We start from the raw sequence: 14600 nt of genomic DNA on the forward strand, positions 1-14600 counted from the left end.
CATAAAATCGCACTTCATTAATACATTAATGGCCTCAATAGGCCTCTTAGCTGTCGGTGGGCGCGCTGCCGACTCTCACACGTGCCTGCCGACCGAATTATTGCACAAGCGCGCAATGATGTCGGGACACTCATCCAACATCATCGCGCTATTTTACACTTGGGCGCGTCGGGCGGGGACCACGCTGAGTGAAAAATCCTGCCCATAATAAAACGAATTAGAAAAGGCATGTGTGAAGGATTCAGAAGTTGTGGTTATGAGCAGTTGTTGCATTGGATAATATCTGCTATGTATATTGGGGAGGCAGTAGCATAGTGGTATTGTCACTGGACTGGTATTCCAGGGTAATGCTTTGTGGTTCCTGGGTTCAAATCCCACCACAGCAGATGGTGAAGTCTGAATTCAATAAAAATCTGGAATTAAAAGTCTGATGATGACCATTGCCTATTGTTGTAAAAACCCATCTGGTTCACTAAGGAAGGAAATCTGCTGGTCTGGCTTACATATGACTCCAGACCCACATCAATGTGGTTGACTCTTAAATGTCCTGTGAACAAGGGAAATAAATGCTGGCCTAGTCAGAGATGCCCCACATCCCATGAATGAATTTTAAAAATATGTTCACTGACATGTGACATTCACTGGAGCACATGGGTATTTAAAGAAAGATGTTCACTAAAGGGAGAGAGCTTCTATGCAAATGTCTCTTAAATTGTGAGCAGTATTCAGAGTCCTCCTTCTAAAGAGGAGGTCTTGCTCGATAATTCTCTTGTAAGAAAGTAATCTTGCTATCAGGAGCCTTTAAAAAGAAGTTAAATCATCATAGGGGCTGCTTACATTCCCTATTATTGTAAAGGTGGGAATCCCTGTTTGGGTGAGCACATTCAGACCTTATAATCATATTTCACATCTGTGCTGTATCCATATGGGATTTGAACAGCAAAGAATATTTCCAAAGATACTTGAACATAAGGGAAAGTTCAGCTGCTGAACAGGATAGCCTTTTGAGCTCTGAGATCTTGTCTGCTTGTTGTCTGCCCTATGGGAAGAGAAAGTGCTACCCACATGCATTTTGTGAGGCATAAGTCTAAGGACCTAAAGCATCAATTGTGTTTCATTTTCTCTCAAATCAAGCCCCTGCTGTGAGAACTGAAGATTGCTTCTTCACCTCTGGGAGCACAACCTACACATTACTCCAGAAATGAAATGATGGTCCAGGCTGAGAATTCTTCTGCAGCTTTAAGTGGAGGATATTATTTAAAGGATAACATTTCAGTTGGAATATGAAGCTTGATGCTTGCTTTTTTGTAATGAGGCCTTACTCTAAGACATGAGCATGGCTGCAATTGTAGATCTTGCCAGGAGTTATTTGGTGAAGGCAATGTGCTATTAGCCTGGAACTCTCCAGCATCAGCCCCTGGTTGATCTCTGATCTCAGCTACAATTGGACCCAGTGCCATTGCATTAGGTAAGGAGGGAAGTGAGGACATTGAGCGAAAATAAGACTAGGCTCAGCTTTGACATCTTCCCTTGGCCAATGCATACTATCTTGTATCACAGAAGGAAACTGGTCTCTCAAATGAGGTACCACAGGAAGTTTAATGCTGTGGAACAGAGCCCATGGCATGAACCAGTGCCTCAGGCGAAAATTGGAGGCGGACAGTAGTTGAGAGGCGAATTAAAGCAGGTGACAATGCTGGTTTGGCAATAGCAACTGAGCCGTGTCCATGGTTCTGGGGTCACCTGTTTTGCCAGTTCCCAGGGAACCAATTTCCTGACGGAAAGTCTTCCCCTTAAATCTAAAATCTGGTACGCTAGCAGCACTTAAAGGGCTGCAAATAATTATATAAATAGAAGTTTCAGCACAGGGAGGTAAACGAACTAATTGATTGCAATGTGACAATGCAGATATGACAGAAAGATTTTACTTGAGGGAGCACAAGGAGGAAAATTCTTTGTAGATAAACATTTTCTGAAACACATCGCTTTATTAGATGATGGATTTGTGACCCTTCTGTTTAATATTCTCCATGTATTCTACCTGACCTGGTTATTACACCATACATAATAGATTGCAGGCTGAGCATTGCAATGTATATAACTGGTTACTGCATTATATAGAACACACTCAGTCCAGTCTAGTTATCATACTGTAAATAACTTAGCCCAGCCTCTCCACACCTGTAAAATGATAATTAAAAACACCATGTGCCAATTAATTGGTGCTATTGTTCGCAGGTTAAGTCAATCCACAGCTTCCTTCCTCACCCTAAATCCCAGCTCTCACATTCACTGAAGCAGCTTTATATCATGGCCAATAATCTTGCTGCACGCTTGGGGAACATAAGATGCATTCTACCGTCGCTGCTTAAGATCTAACTGCAACATCAGGTGGCAGGACAAAATCCCCAACGCCAAAGTTCTTGCAAGGTGCCGCATACCTAGCATTGAGAACATGCTCATCAGAGTTCAGCTTTGCTGGGTCAGTCATGTGGTTCACATGAAGGATTGCTACATACCAAAGGCAGTACACCACAGCCAGCTGAGCATGGGAACCCACACAACCCGACATCGCAAAACCAGATATAAAGACATTCTGGAAACCAGCCTCAGAGCCAATAAGTTGGACGCCTGCCCGCTACATGGAAAAAAAACCCCTAGTTTTATGGGACAGTCTTTCGGTAAAGCTGAGTTATTTAAAAATCTCAGAGGGAAACTTTGAACAACTGTCATAACCTATATTTTTAAGTGGTATGTTTGAGATGCAACTATACATTCAGGAATCAGATCCCCAGTTCTTGAGATGTTTTATATTAAACTAAATGAAACATTTTATTAAGTTACAACACATTGAACACATACACATGGCTACAAATTACATAACTTTTAACAAATTCCCAAACTAATCTCCATTAAGGCAACAGTGCCCATAGACTTAACCAGACACCAGGTAAAGCATTTTCACCTTTCAAATTCAAAATGAGGTTCCTTTCGCTTTGGTTCCTGTGGAGACAGTTGTAGGCTTACAGCTGCTTTGATCTTACATTGCCTTTCCTCTGCACACATAAAAAGTTCTGAAGTTATACCTAGCACAGCTCATTGAATATAAATTCTCATTGTATCACCAGCCTCTTCTAACAATAAAAGCCCTTTCATAGTATCAATTTTATTAGCAATATAAAGATATTGCTTGGTCTCTGCTAGTTAGGTGCCAGATTTCACCCCACTTCTTGAATGCTCTATTCAAAAAATGCAAATGCACTCCATCTGTCTTACATATCAAAACTAGTACACATCAAAGCACCCAGAATAGCTGGTTTTAATCCAATTAAAACACACCCACAGACCAAACCTCTAATTTAAAAGAAAAATATTTTCCAATTATATATACATTCATAGCTTCAAGAACCTGGACAGATCCAGATGGAGAAGCACTTGTCATCAAGCAATCTTAACATTTCAGGAGAACAAAGCCAGGTCCATACAGGACAAGAGAGCATGCTACAAAGCCAGGGCCTCCATCTAGCTCCCCCAACAGTGACTTCATATGTAATCATTGCAATCAGATCTGCAAATTCAAAATTTGGTTTACCATCACGTATAAGACTAAACCAGCTTAGACAGTGAACAACTGGTATCCCTGTTGAACACTCATCCATCGAACTGACAGGAGAATCCATCATCACTTGGGGAATATAAACACCTTTTCACAGAGCGAATAAATGATCCATCAATCAGCATGAACAGAGTAACTAATTCATTTTATGATCACTGCTCCTTCCACATTGAAAATCTGATTTTCGCTCTGATAGTAAATTCATCACAATCTGTTCCTGCCCCAATTATCAGGTGTAACAATGAACATGTGTTCAGATCTAAGCCAGTTACTGAAGATAAAGAAGAGTTCTAGTGGGAAGGAGATTGTGTTTCACTCACTCAACTCTAGTTTCAATCTCAATGTACCAACAATGAATATTAATAAAGCATCCTTAACATGAAGACATGCCTCAAGGTGCTTTCCAAAAATGGCAACTGAGCCAAAGAAGGAGTAATTGAGAGGGATGATCAAAAGCTTGATCAAAGTGAAGGCTCTAACGAGGGTATTGAAGGAGGACGGAGAGTTGGAGAAGGCTAGGAGTTTAAGAAGGGGATTCCAGCGTGTAAGGCTAAGCATGGACAACTTATCATCTTAGAAAGAGGTTTTTGCATGACCCTCTTAATGTTGCAATCTGGAGTAAGTGTTACTAACTGAAGGATCCTGCCTCCTGTACAGAGCACGCATTACGATTGTTCTGCCAGTTAGCTCTCCTCTCCAGAGGGTCTTCAGATCTCCAGGGGTTTAGTTCCACACAAGCCAGAAGTCCCTGATAATTAACTCAAATAGCCACCCTTCACATCTGAGTTGGACAGTGAATGCTGATGGGCAATTTAACCATGATGTGAATCACAGATGGCCCTCTGTAGTTTCATCTCATCTTTTTCAGATGCTTTTAAGTTTGGCCTCCCTGTCTGGAAGAATATTCTGGACCTTTATTGTGAAGAGATCTTTCTGATATTTGATCTAAATTTATTTTGCACTGCTTTGTATTTGTGATTACTGTACATGATACGCTGTCTTATTGTTAAGTAATATTCAGGAATGGCCTTACCTAAACTGCTACCTCTGCTCAGTGTCTTTTCCTAAAGGCAGGATTCAAGCTGCACCTGTTCACAATCATGAGGCCATGTCCCTCTCTGTGCCATTGGGGGCAGCAATTCATGTTGTCAACAGACACCGACAGTGACTCATTCATTATACCTAGTTTTTGGTAAGTTTGGAACTTGTCAAGATGAGGAGGGTGTTGATGCTGAGGCTGTTAAAAATGGAGTCTTCTGTATTTTGAACACTCACCGTCATTATCAAGCTCTCCCAGGTCAGGTACAAACAAGCAAAATAACGAAAGTTTCTCCGCCCTACCCCTACAAAGAAGATTATCTCAAACTGAACAGGGATTTCCAATTCTCACTCCAGCCACTTGCGGCCTCCATGAAGTGAGATTGCCCCATTAACCAAGTAATTGAAACTCAGAAACCATGAAAACAGGAGAGTGAGGAGATACCAGTGGTGTCGGTCTCATGGTACATGGTACCCCTCTAAGAGGATAACTAGGGAAAGAGCATTTCGGACCATAGTGGTAATTTGTGTGTGGAGCCGGAAAACGTAGATAGGGTTCTAAATTAATACTTTGTGTCAGTGTTCACAAGTGAGAGGGACAACATGGGTATAGAAATCAGGCAGAAGGACTGTGATTATAATTAAAGAAATTAGCATAGAAAGGGAGGAGGTTCTAAGTGGTCTAGCAGGCTTAAAAGTAGATAAATCTCCAGGCCCAGTGAAATGCATCCCAGGCTGTTGAGTGAGGCAAGGGAGGAGATAGCAGGGCTCTGGCAATAATTTTCAATACCTCTCTGACCACAGGAGAGGTGCCAGAGGACTGGAGGACAGCCAGTGTGATACCGTTATTCAAGAAGGGAGGAAGGGATAAACAGGGAACTACAGGCCAGTCAGTCTAACCTCAATGGTGGGGAAACTATTGTAAGCAATTCTGAGGGACTGAATTAACTTACATTTGGAGAGGCAGGGATTAATCAATGACAGTCAGCATGGTTTTGTTAAGGGGAGGTCATGTCTGACCAATTTGATTGAATTTTTCGAAGAGGTGACCCGGTGTGTAGATGAGGGCAATGCATTTGATGTAGTCTACTTGGACTTCAGCAAGGCTTTTGATAAGGTTCCACATGGGAGACTGATAACGAAGGTAAGTGCCCATGGGATCCAAGGCAATTTGGCAAATTGGATCCAGAATTGGCTGAGTGGCAGGAAGCAGAGGGTGATGGTTGAGGGGTGTTTTTGTGACTGGATGCCTGTGTCCAGTGGGGTTCCACAGGGATCGGTGTTGGATCCCTTGCTGTTTGTGGTATATATAAATGATTTAGACTTGAATGTAGGAGGGTTGATCAGTAAGTTCGCGGATGACACGGAAATTGGTGGGGTGGTAAATAGTGAGGAGGATAACCTTAGATTACAGGAGGAAATAGACAGGCTGGTCAGGTGGGCTGATCAGTGGCAAATGGAATTTAATCCAGATAAGTGTGAGGTTTTGCACTTAAGCAGAGCAAACAAGGCATGGGAACACTCAATGAATGATAGAACCCTGGGAATTACCAAGGATTAGAGGGATCTTGGTGTGCATGTCTGCTGGTCCCTTAAGTAGCGGGACAGGTAAATAAGGTGGTTAAAAGGCATATGGGATACTTACCTTCATTAGCCGAGGCACAGAATATAAGAGCAGGGAACTGTATGCTGGAACTGTATAAAACGCTGGTTAGGTCACAGCTAGAGTATTGCAGCAGTTCTGGAATCCGCATTATAGGAAGGATGTGATTGCACTAGAGAGAGTGCAGAGGAGATTTATCAGGATGTTGCCTGGGCTGGAGAGTTTTAGTTATGAGGAGAGATTGGATAGACTGGGGTTATTTTCCCTGGAGCAGAGGAGATTGAGGAGGCACATGATTGGGGTGTATAAAATTATGGGGGGCATAGATAGGGTAGACAGGAAGGAAGCTTCTCCCTTGGTGGAGGGATCAATAACCAGGGGGCGTAGATTTAAGATAAGGGGCAGTTGGTTTAGAGGGGATGTGAGGAAGAATTTTTTCACCAGAATGGTGAGTGTCTGGAACTCACTGCCTGAAAGGGCAGTAGAGGCAGAAACCCTCATAACATTTAAGAAGTATTTGGATGTGCACTTGTGTACAAGGCTATGGGCCTAGTGCTGGAAAATGGGATTAGAATAGTTAGGTACTTGTTTGACCGGCGCAGATTTGATGGGCCGAAGAGCCTTTTTCTGTGCTGTAGATCTCTATGACTCTATGACACCTGTGTAAGGACCAGGCCCATGTTTAGGGGTGAAGAGCCAGTTAGTGTCCATTGTGCATGTAACCCAGGCCTTTCCCAATGCTTCCATTGCTCCCAAGCAAAAATCTAGAAATTTCTAATTCCAGAGGGAAGGTGCCTACAATAAATGGAATCTATTATTTTTCTCTGGCAGATTTGAAAGTCAGAAGGGAATGAGATGGAAGGCGACAGATTGTCAGCTGTGCCTTAAGCTGCGGAGGTTAGAACAGTGAGCTATGAAATAATTAGATAAAAATTATAGCTTCATGGAACAGTCTGGCTATATCCATAAATTATGAGAGCTGTGATAGGCCAGTGTCTATTTTGTCAGTTTAAGCATGATGCTTGGTGTTTGGAGGCACAAACTGTAACTGATTGTCAACTTGTATAAGCAAACCTGAAATTTGGTTTAAGTTTCTCTCTTACTCTGCCAAGTAAGTTTCTGTTTTCCACATTACAACAGACAATCAACAATACTTTCATGGTCTCTATTACTGAGACTAGCATTCAATTCAAGATTCTGTTAATTGGATTCAAATTCCAGCAGCTGCTGCAGTGGGATCTGAACCCATGACCCAAGAACATTAACCTGGGCCTCTGAATTCCTCAGCCAATGACATTACCACTATGCCACCATCGCCCCCTTACAGAGGTCACAGCCGAGGATATTTTGTCCTCGGCGAGGATCACTCAAACTTACAGAGGGCACTGGAGAGCATTCAAGGGCAAGAACCCTCACTGACATTTGCCCCTCCATTGCTCAGAAGTTGCAAAAGTCAACTGCAATACTCAATCAATATCCCAGCTCAAATCAAACACCTCAGCACCGTCTGGAGATTGGACCCTGGGATCTGCCTATTCTGCATTTGTCAGAACCACTCTAACCAGTTCCTTTACCACTCAAACCTCTAAGACGTCGATTTATTTGTTATTTAAGAGAATATTTTATGCGTCATAATCTTGCTGGCCTTTCAGATGGGTAGAGATGGTTATATTTCTGAAGATGTAAACCAGAACATTCTGTATTCTTTAGCCTGGGGGAGACACTCGCAACCGAGAGGTAATACTAAAATCCTTGTCAAGTTCTGAGGATAGACTCATGATGCTGGGGCTTTTTATGCATGAAAGGAAGCTATACAGATCTAATAGAACCATATAAGATATGACATGGTCAATATGTGTTTAACACAGAGTGTGATTTCAACAGCAAGGCTGCACAAGGCAAAACTAGGTCAGGGCAGATACCACAAGAGTTCTAACGAAAGATCACAGATCTGAAACATTAACTCTGTTCCTCTCTCCAAAGATGCAGCCAGAACTGCTGAATATTTCCAGCATTTTCTGTTTATTTCAATCTATGCTGACACTGGATGCTGAAGCTGGGTTAACAGTCCAACCCTAACCCCTTTTACTTTGTTAAACTCAAAAAGCAAAAAATCAGACAGATACAAGTACAGGAACATAGATGACATTCTATTTATTGGACCAATCCCATCTACCCATCTTCTCCCCATATCCCTTAATGCTTTCTCACTCCAAAATACATCTAATTGTCATTGTCATCCTCACAATCCTTCCAGAATTCTCACTCCACAATCAGATTGCCCTCAGAGACAACAGTGCCCCACAAACTTCTCTCCCTACATTCCTACTATCCCAATTCTTACACTGTGTGCCCTGGAAGGTGACCACATTGAATGATTTGCCTGGATTAATTTGCCAAATCCCATCAGAATTTGGAGGTATGGGATTGGTCGATTTGTCAAGGGCGATGGGCCTCCCTGAACAGGAGTGTGGATGAGAAGGTCAGCTGATTGCACAACCCATTCTCCAGGAACAGAGTGACTTCTGATACACAGGCCAAGTGGAGTGGATAATTCAGGATTGAATCAGTTTTGGAATGAACTGCGTTGCCCCTGTGGGTACAGAAACTCATTTCAGCCATTCATACCATTTCACTAATGAAACTGGTAATAAGTTTTCAATTTAGAACATGTGCATCCAAATGGGTATTTTTACACTCATGAAAAGCTGCTGGTCTTTAATTTCATTTTGTCGTTGGTGATGTTCTTGAGAAAATATAATTAACTCCCGCACAGGCATATGTTTGTGGAATAATTTGTGGCATTTATTGGGAGTACATCAACCTGAAAATAGAACCTCTAAGTGAATGGTCAGTGGCTGTTAGTTATTTTTACTGCTCCAGTAACCCAGTTGAGGTAAGTGAGTGAAGAGGAATATTACATTAAATGGTTAAGCAATTTACCTCAGTTAGTTCCACAGTAGCCAGCAGAGGTTAAAACCCCAGGCAGGCCCAGGGGTTGCCAACCCTCCAGGATTAGCCTGGAATCTCCAAGATTAAATGGCTATTTCTAGGACACTGCTGCAAGCAGAGTCTGGAGAAAAGTCCTAAGGGTAGATTTTAAATATTTAGGCATAATTTCATCTTCATGGCAGAAGATCATGTGATGAAACCTCCAGGAATGCATTCAAACAGAGCTCCCAGCCCGAGTCGTGAATTTATTGACTTCAAGTTGACCCAATTGTTAGCCTCAGTGCCTTCATGGGGTGGGATGGAGGGGGGTTGGAGGGGAGGTGCGGGGTGAAGGGGAAACAGCTTAACTCGTGCAGCCCAGTGGCTAGCATTTGGACAAGAAACAGCTAGGCTCATGGAACTCTGAGGCTCACAAAGAAAGACTCGGATGAGATGTTAAACCAAGGCCCCATCTGCCCTCTTGGGTGAATGTAACATTTTCCATCTACGCTGACACCCCAAGGGAGTGCTGCAATATCGGAGGTGCCTTCTTTTAGATGAGACATTAAATCGAGGCCCCATCTGCCCTCTCTGCTGGGTATAAAAGACCCCAGGACACTATTTTGAAGAGGTGAAAAAGAGTTCTCCCTGGACTCCTGGCCAATATTTACCCCTCAATCAACATCACAAATAAAAGATTACCTGGTCACTACCACATTGCTGTTTGTGGGAGCTTGCTGTGCACAAATTGGCTGCTGCATTTCCTACATCACAACAGTGATTACACCTCAAAAATCACTTCATTGGCTGGGAAGCGCTTCGTGACATCCTGAGGTTGTGAAAGGTGCTATCTAAATGCAAGTCTTTTATTTTTACAGGGAACATGAAATTCTATCCCGGCATGAGGAGGAATGGAAAGAAAAGCACACACGCAGCATTCAAATTCCCTACCTCCTCCTCCAGCCCACCATCAGATAGTTGGTGAAGATAATGGAGCTTCCAAAGTGTCAGTTCAGAGCACAATAATAGCAGAAACACAGTTACTACACTGTAATGAGTGGAATACACTCAGACTTCAATTAAGGTAATTACTTCATCTCAGGCAGAAGAGATATAATTTATGCAACCAAAATCAGCTCTGTCTTACACACTGCAGATCTAAATTTACACATATTTCAGAACATTAATATCTTTTTGGTCTTGTGAACAACTTAATTAATTTGAAAATGGAATAGCAATCTTTCAGAGATAGACAGCAGGGACCAGTTCTGTTCTTTCAGGACAGAGTCCTCTGTTAAGATAAATGATATGAAGGAGGAAATAAGCATCTGTTTTACATTGACCCAGTTCAGACCAAGGCAGCTCAGTTCGATCGCACTGGGAAACAACAATCACCATCACTGTCCTTACATGTTCAATTAAAGTGGCTGATAAGGATTTTTCCCCATAATTTTCTTCCGATGTCTGCTAGGAAAGATTTCTGGGTGCACAGATAAACCAGCCCTCTGCCAGGATAGAGAGCAAGGGCTGGATTTTCAAATGACCTAATGTAGGTCCCAGGGGTCGCCTAAGGGTCCCGTCTCCACCAGGAGAGCCTGAAATTTTCAAAAGGCTGGCACAGGGAGAGAGCAGGAGACCTGCCTGCTGCCAATTCATGGCCCATTAAGCTCCTTAACGAGCTCGATGAGGAGCCTGTGGGTGGAGATTAGAATTTTTCAAGTTTTTTTCGCTGAACCCGACCAGTCTGATGGACATTAGTACACAGCTGTGGGATTCACTGCCAGGCCAAAGAAAATGGCTCTGTTTTAGTCTAGAAATTAACATTGATGGGCCAACTAGTGCTGGGTCAAGCACTGTAGCTTAACTTCACATCCACAGGGCCACTCTTCTCCCTGTTTCCCTGTTTTCATTTCTGGCCTCGTTCCTGAGATGAGGGGATTGTCTATGAGGAGAGATTGAGCAGACCAGTCCCATATACCCTGTCATTTGGAAGAATGAAACGGGATCTCATTGAAACATATCATGTTCTTAAGGGGCTTGACAGGGTAGACACTGAGAGGTTGCTTTCCTGACACGGGAATCTAGAACCTAGAATCCAGAACTTGGTCCATTACCAAGAGTGGCTCGGTAGCACCATTACAGACCGAGCTGGCTGATTCCTAAAGGACATAGCTGCTAGACTGGGTCTGCGGCAGGTGGTGAACAAACCAACAAGAGGGAAACATTTAGTTGACCTCATGCTCACAAATCTACCTTTCACAGATGCATCTTCCATGACAGTATTGGTAGGGGTGACCATGGCATAGTCCTTGTGGAGACAAAGTCCCACTGTCACATTGAGGATACCCTCAATCATGTTATGTAGTACTACCACCGTGCTAAATGGGATAGATTTTGAACAGATCAAGCAACTCAAGACTGGGCATCCATAAGGTGCTGTGGGCCATCATCAGCAGCAGAATTGTATATAACCACAATCTGTAAACTCATGGTCCAGCATATTCCCCACTCTACCATTACCAACAAGCTGGTGATCAAACCTGGTTCAATGAAGAGTGCAGGAGGGCATGCCAGGAGCAACACCAGGCATACCTAAAAATGAAGTGACAGCCTGGTGAAGCGACAACATAGGACTATTTGCGTGCCAAACAGCATAAGCAGCAAGTGATAGACAGAGCTGAGCGATCCCACAACCAAAGGATCAGGTCTAAGCTCTGCAGTCCTGTCACATCCAGTCGGGAATGGTGATGGACAATTAAACAACTCACTGGAGAAAGAGGCTCCACAAATATTCCCATCTTCAATGATGGGGGAGCCCAGCACATCAATGCAAAAGATAAGGCTGAAACATTTGAAACAACCTTTAGCTAGAAGCGCCGAGTGGATGATCCATCTCGGCCTCCTCCTGAGGTCCCCAGCATCACAGATGCCAATCTTCAGCCGATTCGATTCACTCCACATGAGATTAAGAAATACCTGAAGGCACTGGATAGTGCAAACACTATGGGCTCTGACAACATTTCAACAATAGTACTGAAGATTTGTACTCCAGAACTAGCAGCACCCATAGCCAAGCTGCTCCAGTACAGCTACAACACAGCCATCTCTCTGGTAATGTGGAAAATTGCCCTGGTATGTCCTGTACACAAGAAACAGGATAAATCAAACCTAGTCAATTACACCCCATCAGCCTACTCTCGAATATCAGCAAAGTGTTGGAATGGTCATTGACAATGCTATCAAGCAGCACTTACTCAGCAATAATCTGCTCACTGACGCTCAGTTTGGGTTCTGCCAAGGCCACTCAGCTCCTGACCTCATTACAGTCTTAGTCCAAACACAGGCAAAAGAACAAAACTCAAGAGGTGAGGTGAGAGTGACTGCCCTTGACATCAAGGCAGTATTATACCGAGTATGATATCAAGGAGCCCTAGCAAAACTGGAGTCAATGGGAATCGGGGGAAAGCTCTCCACTAGTTGGAGTCATACCTAGCACAAAGGAAGATGGTTGTGGTTGTTGGCGGTCAACCATCTCAACTCCAGGACATCTCTGCAGGAGTTCCTCAGGGTAGTGTCCTTGGTCCAACCATCTTCAGCTGTTTCATCAATGCCCTTCCTTCTCTCATAAGGTCAGAAGTGGGGATGGTCGCTGATGATTGCACAATGTTCAGCACCATTTGTGACTCCTCAGATACTGAAGCATCCCATGTCCAAATGCAGCAAGACCTAGACAATATCCAGGCTTGGGCTGATAAGTGGCAAGTAACATTTGCACCATACAAGTGCCAGGCAATAACCAGCTCCAACAAAAAAGAATCCAACCATCGCCCCTTGACGTTCAATGGCATTACCATCACTGAATCCCCCACTGTCAACATCCTAGAGGTTACCATTGACCAGAAACTGAACTGGACTAGCCATATAAATACTGTGGCTACAAGAGCAGGTCAGAGGCTGGAAATTCTGCAGAGAGTAACTCACCTGATTCCCCAAAGCCTGTTCACCACCCACAAGTCACAAGTCAGGAGTGTGATGGAATACTCTCCATTTGCTTGGATGAGTGCAGCTCCAACACTGAAAAAGCTCAATACCATCCAGGACGAAGCTGCTTGATTGGCACCACATCCAGCATTTTCAACATTCATTCCTTCCACCACTGATACACAGTGGCAGCAAGCTGTACCATCTACAAGATGCACTGCAGCAACTGACCAAGGTTCCTTTGATAGCATCTTCCAAATCTGTGACCTCTGCCACCTAGAAGGACAAGGGCAGCAGATATATGGGAACACCACCATCTGCAAGTTCCCCTCCAAGCCATACACCATCCTGACTTGGAAATATATCGTCGTTCCTCCAATGTTGCTGGGTCAAGATCCTGGAACTCCCTCTCTAACAGCACTGTGGGTGTACCTACACCACATGGACTGCAACGGTTCAAGAAGGTGAACGGAGTGCAGCTGACTAACTGAATGAAGATTGGAGTTTGATGAGGGGCTAGTTTGGTGAAGAAGGACAAGGAGTTGTTCATTTCCTCTTTCTATCTTTCCCACACCATAGAAATTGGTTCTTGCTCTACTACAGGGAAAGGAGCTAGTTCATTGGTGAGAATCTGGTAAGTGGGTAAATTCTATTCTATCCCTAAGGTTTAAAATAGTACACAATTTGGTGGTAAAGGTAATAAAATATATAAGAAAGCAACATAAATAAGTGATTAATATAATCAAGTAATTATTTAAAACACATTAAGGATGGCAGGATTGGTGATGTGTCAAGGCTACAGCATGTGGGAGCTCCTGGATAACATTGTGATCTGAGGCAAACTCGTCTGCAATAAGTGTTTACAGCTTGAGGAACTTCGCCTCAGGGTCATTGAGCTGGAGGCTGAGCTGCAGACACTGCAACACATCAGGGAGGGGGAAAGTTATCAGGATGTTTTATACCAGGAGGCAGTCTCACCACTTAGGATAGGGTCTTCTAATTTGGTCAGTGGCCAGGGACAGGAATGTGTGGCTGTGAGTGAGGCAGGTAAGGGGACCCAGAGGGCAGGAGTGCAGGAGTGTGAGCCTCTGCAATTGTCCGACAGGTTTGAGGGCCTCTCAGCTTGTTTGGATCAGAGTGGGGACTGCAGAGTGGATGAGCAAACTGACCATGGCACCGTGGTACAGGAAACCATTCGTGGGCGGAGCAAAGAGGAATGTAGTGTTGGTGGTAGGGGACAGGATAGTGAGGGGGATTGACACTGTTCACTGCAGCAAAGAGCGAGAGGCCAGACGGCTGTGTTGCCTGTCCGGTGTTAGGGTTCGGGACATCTGCTCAGGGCTGGAGAGGAACTTGCAGTGGGAGGGGGAGGATCCAGTGGTCATGGTCCATGTAGGTACCAACAACATTGGCAGGATGAGGAAGGAGGCT

This window comes from Carcharodon carcharias, chromosome 34 (genome assembly GCF_017639515.1).
Source record: "Carcharodon carcharias isolate sCarCar2 chromosome 34, sCarCar2.pri, whole genome shotgun sequence".
NCBI lineage: Eukaryota > Metazoa > Chordata > Chondrichthyes > Lamniformes > Lamnidae > Carcharodon > Carcharodon carcharias.